The following is an 11,931-nucleotide window of genomic DNA, read 5'->3' on the forward strand; positions in this document are numbered from 1 at the left end:
TCCTATCCCATCGTCGCCATAAGACCTATCTGTGTCGGTACGACGTAAAGCCCCTAGCAATAATAATAATAAAAGTAAATGTCTGCACTCACCTGATCTGTGAGTTTCACTGGCTTTAACCCCCTGCCGGCGAGCTAAAACTTGTAGGTGTTTTACTGCCGGGTGCAAACTAGGTGAATCCCCTACCTCAAGGGCCGCACAGAGAACAGGCCAGCTCATTAAACGGTCTTCCTTCATACATAAATATAAATGCTACTCTCTGAGTTTCATTATCAGTCGTCATTCGTCAACTAAGAGATAAGTACACATTACAAATTATGATATCACGATCTCATAACATCAAATCCAAATAACATGTTTTCCTTCTATGACTGCTAGCTCCTGACAAGAAATACGGAATAGTTCGGAGACAGACTGGAGTACAAATTAAAAAAAAACCTAAAATGGATAAAACACTAAATTCTGCTATAATAAATCTAGAATTCTGCCAAAAATTCCGCTGTCTGCTAAATGATATATTTCTCCATGACAGTCTTCTAATTCCGCCAAATTTAGCGGAAAATCCGCTGAGTTGGCAACACGGTTCAAACCCCACTGTTGGCAGCCCTGAAGATGGTTTTCTGTGTTTTCCCATTTTCACACCAGGCAAATGTTGGGGCTGTACCTTAATTGAGGCCACGGCTGCTTCCTTCCCATTCCTAGGCCTTTCCTGTCCCATTGTCACCATAAGACCTATCTGTGTCGGTGCAACATAAAGCAACTAGCAAGGAAAAAAAGGGCCTAAGAACCAAAGTACAAGGACTCTTTCTGAAGGCCATATTTTTTCCACTGCTTTAGCCACAAGCTTAACCAACCTGATTTTGTTGCAGTCATTTTCATATAGCAAGGAATGTAGAATATTTTTTTAGAACTTAATGGGATTTGAGTAATTTTTTCACAAGACCTCTAAACAATTTCATGAATAGAAAGAATTTACAGCAAGGAAGATGCCTAGAAATGCTCCAAAATGGTGAAATATTTCATTTCATTCTTTGAATTTTTTCAGAGTGTTTTAGATGAAAGCTCAAACTGGGATAGTGGAGCAGTAGCAGTGGTACAAGATTTCATGAAATTTCTAACCAGCTTTGAAACTTTCTTTTTGTTATTGATTTTTAGCAAACGTTTTACCTACACTGATTTCCTTTCCAATATCCTTCAATCCAAGAATTCAGCATCTTAGCAATAATTTCTTATTTGTCATGTCTGATCATTCAATCTGCTCTCACCAATATCAAGTACCAACTTTGCAAATTCACCTGTCCTGTGATCCCCCATAAGGCAGAATCTCTTATCAGTTGTTAATGAAATTCTGTCAGCTCTTGTGCATCTCAGAACAACAGGGAGTGTTTGTCTGAAAGCTCCTACAAACAATACAGTGATTCCTCCCATTAAGTTGGTCTATAAGGCTATCAACAGTGTTTACCAAAAAGCAGAGTCTACCCGGAATACCTATCACATTGTTCTGATCATTCAAACTGCTCTCACCAATACCAAGCAACATCTTTGCAAATTCACCTTCCCCGTGATCTCTTCTAAGGTGGAGCGTGATCGAAAGCTTCAATGCCTGCCTTATAATGCATGGTGCTTTTGTCCCAAACAGAACAAAAAAATCAATCAATATGTTATTTCATTCCTGCCTTTCTGCTGAACGGGTAGGTGGGCCATCAGCTAAACAAAGTAGCTCTTAGGTCATAGAATATGAGAGGATTAATTTAATTATTATACAATATTCCTGCAACAGCTGCAGGTTTCCCAAGGGCAAAGAGTATCTGAACAACAATAATGGATACACGAGATAGTATGAGGTTAAGAGTAGGCAAAAGAGTGAGGCACATCAAACATTTATCCGAGATCCGCACATACGTTATGAGATTGTCTTATGTTGTTTCACTAGTACAGAGGTCACCGAACACAAGACAGGCCCCATGGCAAGTAGAACCCCCCTCCCTCCCCGCCCCTCAAATAATCTGACCATCTTTCAACTAGTGATGAGCAATGCTCTCGCTCAAGACTCTCGATGCTGACATCACAGATCTCGAGACTCTGGCGAGAATCACAAGATCGATTCTCATGTGGTGCGATCTGTGCGACGTCCCAGTGACTATGAACATAAGCTGGATCTTTTCATTTCTTAAAGTGAAATAAGGTGTCAATACAATAAATGTTGTCAAAAGCCTGGTAAAGTACTCCAAATGCAACTATGAGCCCCTTAATACCATTAACGAAAGTGAAACAGAGCGTCAGTGTTCAGGAGTTTTTTGAGGTGGGCATCTTAGCTGAACAACCCTGTATAATTTGTTAATATTAATAACTATAAAGAGGATCAGTAGCGGTTTGTGACATTTTACTCTGGCAGGGCTCTGTCGCCATCTCCTCCCCCTTCCCAATTAGTCCAGATTTCACTGAGCAGCACCATGATACTTTTAGATGAATAATAATAATAATAATAATAATCTGATGACACTGGCTGAATAGAAATCTGCTTGCACTACAACACTCATTAATTACACTACAGTGGCATTTATGCACACACATTAACAGACTAACAGCTAATGCAATCCCAACTACTATGGCACTGCACTATTTCACTGATCACAATCATAAGTGATAATAACAACATTCATGAATAAACAGTGCACTCCCGAATTTCTGTCTCCTTACTCAAATTGCAAAGCATGAAAACGTATTTAAAAATTTGACCACCCTACAAATATCGCTGTCATGTTATGGCTACATTTTGAATCTTTGTTCTAGCTTCTTTATAGAACTGAATTGTTTAAATAGTCAGTATAATGAAATTTACTGTTTTGTAAAATGTTTTGGAATTAATTTCTAACAACAATTAATGTAAGACATGGGGGGAAAAGCTTAGATATGTTGTAAAGTGGTTAGCAATGTTGTTGAGGGCTCCACCATTCAGCACTTATACCCGCCTGCACCCTTTCTCCCCCTGACAGGTTCATATTGTCCTTCCAGGCACCTCCCACACCCCGCACACTTGCTAACTCCAGGGACCTACTGAGAGCTCTGCCGGACAGACCATACACGAGTATAACTGAATAGCACACTACATAAGTTCGACTTTGCTACATTTATACATCTCTTTATGTAATCAATTACAGAGTAAAATAACGTTAAATGTTCTTGGAAAGGCGGCAGGGCGGCGCCCAAAAACCCTTCATGCACGAACTCCCACTGGAGAGTATATGCACCTACTTGGATACATCGCAATTGTTGCCGACAGGGTAGCTTCTTGTTGCAGACCTGGCCGGAGGTATTCTCTGTGATGATTCCCCTTCAGTGATATTGTGTGATATTAAATGCCAGATCATCCCAGAAGTATTTCTGCTGATGTATTTTACTTCTTTTGAACAAACAACACAGCAGACTGTGCTATGTGGCATCTCTTCAAATAATAATCCCACATCCACAACTTAGATTGCATTTCAGACATCATCTTACTATCTGTGTCTGATGAGAAGTCATGACAGCTTGTAGGTACGGCATGCGTAACAGATACTACACTCAGCTACAAACATTACTCGTGATAAACTGTGCGAGCTCTCTGAAACAGATGCCTGGTTCATTATGTAGTAATTAAAGTAAACATCACAACAGCACCACAATTCGAAAGAGGCACCACGGACGGAATAGATGTTAATTGCCAGGTCTTAAGACTTGGGACTGGCACATGCGCTTAACTCTTGCAACTCTTACCCCGCATCCATGTTACTTCCCGTCAGCTGACCATGGTAAAGTTGTCGCGTTCAATTAGCCACAATTACACATTGCACTGTCATATACCGAAGTACCTCATTATGACGCAAATACTCTATAACATTGTAAGGAATTATTTCCTTTGTCACCAAAATGTCAGTAAATACAGGCATTGGTCAAATGGATATTGAATGTGGGGGAATCTGATCAATTATGGGCGATAATGATGTACCTACAGTAGCCATCAGTTTCTGTACTTAGCCTACTTATTGGTGTACTTACTGCTGCATACAATGTCAGAATGCGTATCCTTTATAATCATGTTATAATAGACCTCAGTAGAAATGAACAGTCTAGTCACTTGTTGATACATATTTATGGAATGAAGAAGGCCCTTGGATGGCTATTCACATACTTGGCACAAACAACATTCAGCTCCGTCTACTAGCGCTGTGAAAAGAAGGTTGTATCTAAAAGAAGGTTGATTGAATCAGATAATACTACTACAGCGCTCCTCCAGTGATCTCCGGTACTACTGACGGAGGCAAAGCAGTCACAGAGCTTCAGTGGTTAACTGGAGGGCCATCTCCTGTTCGCAGTACTAGTTCCGACTCTATGGACGTACTGGGCTGCAATTTCAAATTTATGCCCATGAATGTAGGCACCCTATAACAAGGGTTTCCTACATACACAGAAATTGATCTATATCACTGATTTTTCCATACAATACCCCTTAACAAATAATGTATAGTCATTCAGAAGAATGAATACATCTACGCATTAAAATCTTTTATCAAAAAAATTCATTATCATCGACATATAATTCATATCTCGTTTAGATACAAGCCCTGTGAATACTCACAATAAACATTATATCTTCATAGATTCAATTGTTTCTCAGAAAAGTGTAGGCCCTACCTGAGAAGATTTTATATAATAGCCTGCATTAATAATAATAATAATTATTATTATTATTATTGTTAAGGAAATATTGTGGATCACAGAGGTGTAAGAAGGGTGAACGGGTGGACACGAAATTAACTACAGCATAACATAACACAACAAATTTTGAATTTTATTTCTTTCCTTCTTTTTTCTAATTTAAAACTGATAAATAGAAAATCTGAATAAATAACAACCACATGATGATTTTGTCAGCTCCAACAATAACAATGATATAAAGTCCAAAAATCAGGTACAAAACTTGAGAGAATTACAAATGCTAATTTACACAGAAAAGAGCTGGATTGCTCTTGGCAGTTACAAGATTTGCTCCTATCCTTTACACTACAGGGGAGTCTGCGCTCCAACTATATCAGAGTCCAGCCTGCAGAGGCATCAGTTTCTAATAGCGCACTTACAACCTATCAGTTGTTCTTAATTAGTTACACAAGATAGCCCCGAGGTGGGCTTATCTATTGCTCAACAGTTTATAACTTTCTGTCCCTCAAGGGAACTTCACACCAGACAAAATTCTACACACCACAATAGATTTACAGGGGCAATTTGCCCATACTAAATGGCCTTAATGACAAAAGAAAAGGTTGGTTGTAACCGGCCATAAACAAAATGCAAGGAGACAAAACACCTGCACTCCTTCTAGAAATGCTTAAAACCCTAAGTGGGCCTTCGGTTGATGATACAGAGGCTAGGCCTATTCTACACCGGGGTGACTAAATGAGAAACATTAAAAACCAAATAAGTGTTGAGAATTTTAGAGGTTTAGAAACTTTAGTCTCTCCATGTCAAGTTGAATGGGAATCAACAGAGGGTGATCACTTTGTGTTCCATTATGTTACATACAAGAAATAAAAATAATAATTATATAGAGGATTTTTAGGCTGTGACAGGTTAGAATGCAAATGAATTTGGTTATTATGAAGTGTCATCTAGCCTGTTCTTCCATTATGTAGCGAGAGTAACATACATTCTAGGAGTTCTGATGGGCCGTACCCCTCACGTTTATGCAAAATTCATACCATAACTGTTGTGCAGGATAGACTATACTTGTTATGCATTCAAAGAGTTTGCATTCTATGAGAGGCTTTCAAATGAAAAGGTACGAAACGTCTTAAAAACCAAACCGGTTAAAATTTGAACACGCCGCTTTGAGATAACGTAGTGTGACATCTAGGGAAGTGAATGTAGTATCCAGTATGGAGGTGCAGGTTGCGCAGGGTTCTCACATGATGCAAGGTGATGGTCACCGTCTTTTTCGATGTCAGAGGTCCGAAACTCACGAATTTTCGAGCACGGAAAAAACATTAACGATGACGTGTACTGTGAGACACTCTGTAGCCTACACAAGTCCATCAAGAGCAAACGGCCTGGGCTGCTTATGGAGGGAGTGATTCTGCACCGTGATAACACTAATCCACAGTCTTCCAAGGTCATACAAAGTGTATGACGATGGGAGCAGCTTGAGCATCTGCCCTACAGTCCAGACATGTCGCCCTGCGACTTCCATCTGTTTGGTCCACTAAAAAAACATCTCAAAGTAAAGCGCTTCCACTCAGACGACGAACTGAAGAACACCGGGAAGGGCTGGGTCCTGTCATAGCCACAGGAATTGTGCGAGCAAGGAATCCTGCTTGTGAAACAGTGGGATAGTTGTGCTCAGCCTTATGGTGATTACTTTTGAATAAAGACGTAGATTATACCCACAGTGTCATTTTGTACCTTTTCATTTGAACACCTCTTGTAACCTATTAGAGCCCAAAAATCCTTTACTTATATAAATGTTCATAGTATACTACCATGGCTTTCAGCGTTCAGTCTTCAACTCCCAATGAATAAAGCAAGCGCTTTCACAATCCTCTGTTTGCACCTGTCTCCACAGTATCCTTTAGATCACCACCTCTTACTTTTACATCATTAAAAGCTGAGTTGGAACATCGAAACCGTGGTTTCCCTCTGCTTTTCTTACCCTCCATGAACAGGGCCTTTATTCTCCTACACAATCTACCTTCCTCTATTTGCCTGATATGATTCCACCGACGATGACGGCTCATAACACACAGCTTTATCTGTCGCGTTCATCCTTGAATTAGCCTTTATTTCTTAATTGTGAGTATCTTCTTGCCATTGTTTCCACATTCTTGTGCCTTCATGTCCGTTACTTCCAACTTACAAGGTGAGGGATCCACTCATGTATAGCAAAGAAAGCCTGAACAAAAAAAAAAGTGAAAACCTTCAGCCTGATTCCAGTCCTTTGACCGGATCAGGAATGGAATGAATGAAGCTCCCATCTAGTGCCGAGGATAGGAATTGTGCCGGCTGCGGAAGCCTGTCGCACTCCTCTGAGGCAATGATTGAAGAATGACAGGTGAAATTAAATTATATTGGAGAGTGTCGCTGGAATGAGAGATGACTGGAGTGCCCAGAGAAAAGCCTGTCCCGCCTCCACTTTTTCCAGCACAAATCTCACATGAAGTGGCCGGGATTTGAACCACGGAACCCAGCGGCGAGAGGCTGGTGCACTGCCACGGAGACTCACAGCCTGAACTGATGTAAATATACTTACGTCCGACAGCTGAGTTTCTTCATTCCGTTGATTGCAGCTGCAAGCTCACTGCATTGACTTTGCTACACTTTGAACCAATTTCACTTAGTATACTGCCATCTTGGAAAAATATATCTTGACATCAGAGTTAAACTATTGTAAATGCAAAAATAATGATTTTGAGTTTTTTATCGTATGTGACTTGTTTTGATCATGCCTACTTATGGTTGCACTATTGTATGTTTTTCAGGATATTTTGTGATATTTCCCAGTAGGGAATAGAAGAGATTCCTTAGACTTGCCGAAAGTTCTACAATAAAACCACCAACTTAGAAATTTAAATGAAATAAAAGAGGTTGACACCTTCCCCTCAAGCTATCCGCAGGAGCAATCACATGTTTATGGAAATTCTGCCATTACCTTGTGTTGCTGGGCCTTCTTAATGCTGCCCATGGCCTCTGCCTCCCTTAGGAAACGCCGCACTCAAGTAACTGGAACGAGAAGACAGTACGGCCCTAAAGCGTTCGGCTTTTGTAGTATTTTTGAGGAGAAGCTTCCAGAACTCTTTACTGATAGGCTGGATTCCTGTACACACCCCCAGTTTTAGTTGACTAGAGAAAATATTTTCAAATTTGTGGTAGGTTGATTACTATTGAAGAAAGAACCAGCAGAAGTGTAGAGATTGTTGATACATTTTTTAAAAATTCTAAGAACCAGGTTGAAAACCTCCAAATTAAAAATTTCTTAATGATATAATTGTAGTTTAGCCCACAAGATGGAGCAATTAAAGCTATGGTAGAGACATCTAACAGTTGAAAATCAAAATATCTAGTAATACATCAGTTCAAGGTAGATTAGCTAGATGGCCTTATAGAAGGCGCGTAGTTTAATTGGCCAGAGAAGATGTACCCCCGGTACAATTATTATACTATTTGGAACTTCCATAGCTTAAGCGGCAGCACGCTAGCCTTGCACCATTGGGTTCCATGGTTCAAATCCTGGTCACTCCATGTGAGATTTGTGCTGGACAAAGCGGAACGGGGACAGGTTTTTCTGCGAGAACTCTGGTTTTCCCTGTCGTTTTTCATTCCAGCAACACTCTCCAATTTCATTTCATCTGTCAATCATTTATCATTGCCCCAGAGTAGTGCGATAAGCTTTGTCAGCCGGCACAATTCCTATCCTCGCCGCTATACTGGGCTTCATTCATTCCATTCCTGACCCAGTCGAATGACTAGCAACAAGCTGAGGATTTTCATTATTATAATATTTCTCTCTTCTTTTCTGCAGTATAATATATAACTAGAGCCCAGATTTCCATGTAAATGCATGTTCCTAAATAAGCTGGTTACACTTTTGAAACTTTGCAAATATTAGTTTTATGACTAATCAATTCCAAACAACTGTACTTTTTCAGTGCATGTTTGCATGTTTTGGCCTTTTTGGGAGAAAATTTGTGCATAATGCATATTTTGAAAATTTTGGATTTAATAGCAAATAATTGGACATTTATATTGGATTATATGACTTTTCTTCTCAATTTGATGCATATATTATATTAACTTGCATGATAGTGCCTTTTTTTGAACATGGGTTTGCAGAATTTGGGACCGTACATCCATGTTATTTGTCTATTATTGACAGAGAAAGAAAATGTATTCCTAGTATATTACTTGACAACCAAAGTTAGATGCATAGAGGTCCTATAATCCAGTTAGCCAAGCACTTTCTTATCTGTTGCTTGTGTAAACATTGACATAAGCGGGAAGACCCTGCGTCAACTGCTTTAATCCGAAATAAGGAGTCCCAGTAAAAACTGAAGCCTAAATTTTGCATTACTAAATGCTATTTCTTTTTTTCGTTTATGTTAGATGAAAAAATCAAAACTTGAATGACACTACTGTGATGTCACATTACTGAGAATCAGCTTACAAACTTTGGTTTTGCACTGAATCCTGTTTTGTTTTTCTGGAATTTCCTACTCCGAACTCTCGCTGTTCACATGTCTGAGGCCAAAATAATTGAGAAAAGAAGGGAGTTGGAAAGCAGCAAACTTACACGCTTCAAATTGTAATTTATTGTTGGACTGTGCTGTGAAGTGTTGGTGTCATGCCACCTGTTGAAAGTATACAAAGGGACCTCGTGTCTAAATGGATTGAGGAAAATAATTTAATTTTTGAACAGAGATAACTTCAGATAAGTATACTTCGTCCTAAATGTCTTCATTTAAGTATGAACCTGTCACTTTTTGTGACATAGAAAGATCATTTTCTGTGTTCAGGAATGTTCTGTCAGATAAATGAATGAACTTAAATGAAGAAAATGTGAAGAAATTAGTTGTTGTACAATGTTTCAAAAGAAGTGAAAAGATAACAATGTTGAACTGAATTTTGATAGTGGATATTTTCCAGTTTATTTTACCTGTTCCGTCATTTGATGATGCATGAATGCATGCATATTTTGAGATTTGATAGTGCATAGAAATCTGGGCTCTATATTGTAACGTGTTGGCCGGGTAAATAAGTAAATAAATGAGTACAGAACCTGGTAGCAACCTATTTCTAAGATTTATTAACTTAGCACTACAATTACAGATTTACACACACACAGACGATAGCCGAGATTACAAGTTACACAAGTACACAGTTACACACTTACACGATTCGCGCTCTCTCTCTTAGTTTTCTATGTCCCATCTACAATGACACATACACACAGAGTCCTCGATTATTTACACTACACTCACTCAGCCACTCAGTCACACTCGTTAGCGCTGTCACGGTCCACAGCCTACACATCAGTCTCGCAGGTCGGGATAGTATCCGCTGTTCACTCAATCCGTCGAACCCCGTTCGCAGTCTACACACGTTGCTATCCAGTGTACCCTTCTTTGCCGCTCCAGAACACCCAAAATTCTTCTCTAGCAGCCGGCCACAAGGGACTCACACACACATGACGTCAGGGGAACAAGAACGAGTCCTCGGCTCCAACAGGCAGATACTCTATCAAGCTGACATCTCAGATCAGGCTGTCACTGACTGCGCTCTTTCCTAACTCACGCCAGCGAACTCAGTTTCACTCCTCACACACTCACTCCGTCTAACTCTCACTGACTGACCGACTCCAAGTTACTCCTCTCCTTATATACCTGCTCTGGGCCTTCCAGAACAGTCCGGATGCTAGATGTCTCCAGGAACCTCGCGAGATGGAAGACTCCAGATTAATCGTCGAGTAATTTCCGTCGTCCCATGCGGCGCAACCACGGACAGAAGAGAGAAGGGCCCACCCAGCACTTAAATGTTGCTCGCGATTGGCGCGCTCGAGCCTTAGGAGGTGGGGCGATGGGTGACGAGCTCGGCGCGTAGCGACTTGGCATGGCGGACGCTGTAACCATTACAATATATAACTATCTTCTATAGTTATGGATTTAAAAAGTTTCACTTTAATAAGTGAAAAGTTAACAGTAATATTTATTACATTCAAAATATTCCCATTACATTGGTGCCAGAATAGAGTAGGTTCAATTTACATTTGCATTCGCTTTTAATTTCTGGATGTATGTCAAAAATGCAAAAGACGTGACAAGAAATATAGGATGATTAGTTATGAGCTAAAGGAGGAGTTCAAGTCTGTAAGTGCTGTGCTGTAAAACATGGCACAACTGAATTGGAAGTTCTGAGTGAATGTGCACCCTTGCTCCGTTAAGAGCACTAGAAAATTTCAGCTGTTTGCAGTATGTAGCTAGGATCAGCCGATGGAGGAGGATTATAGTTACAAAATGATTAAAGAACACAATGAAGGTGCTTGCGCATGTGTGTTGTGCATGCATGCAAGACTTGTCATTGTAAAGACCCTGATATATATATATATATATTTTTTTTTTTAGAAATTGCTTTATGTTGCGCCAACACAGATAGGTCTTATGGCTACGATGGGATAGGAAAGGTCTAGGAGTAGGAAGGTAGCGGCCATGATCTTAATTAAGGTACAGCTCCAGCATTTGCCAGGTGTGAAAATGAGAAACCACGGAAAATCATTTTTAGGGCTGCCGACAGTGGGGTTCAAACCCAATATCTCCCGGATGCAAGCTCAGCTGCATGCCCCTAACCACACAGTCAACTAACCTGGTAGGACACTGATACAAGTGAAATAAGTTGATATTCAGATTGCAATACACTACAAAATCTTGCATTAAAATAGAGAAGTAGAACAATATGATGAAGGTCAACAGTTTTACAGCGAATGATAAGAAATGTCCAGTTTACAATCTAAAATCCAACTTTTGAGGCTTCTTAGAGAATAGATTCAACAGATCTGTTGGTTCTACCATTATGCCTCTGAATATTTATTTAGTTTTTTGTTTATGGAATCAGTTCCACCAGACGTACACTCACCCAGCAAAAGGGTTACATAACTATCAGCTTGTAATCTATCATCATCATCATCATCTGTTTACCCTCCAGGTTCGGCTTTTCCCTCGGACTCAGCGAGGAATCCCACCTCTACCGCCTCAAGGGCAGTGTCCTGGAGCTGCAGACTCTTGGTCGGGGGATACAACTGGGGAGTATGACCAGTACCTCGCCCAGGCGGCCTCACCTGCTATGCTGAACAGGGGCCTTGTAGGAGGATGGGAAGATTGGAAGGGATAGGCAAGGATGAGGGAAGGAAGCGGC

The sequence above is a fragment of the Anabrus simplex genome, chromosome 1 (genome assembly GCF_040414725.1).
Source record: "Anabrus simplex isolate iqAnaSimp1 chromosome 1, ASM4041472v1, whole genome shotgun sequence".
NCBI lineage: Eukaryota > Metazoa > Arthropoda > Insecta > Orthoptera > Tettigoniidae > Anabrus > Anabrus simplex.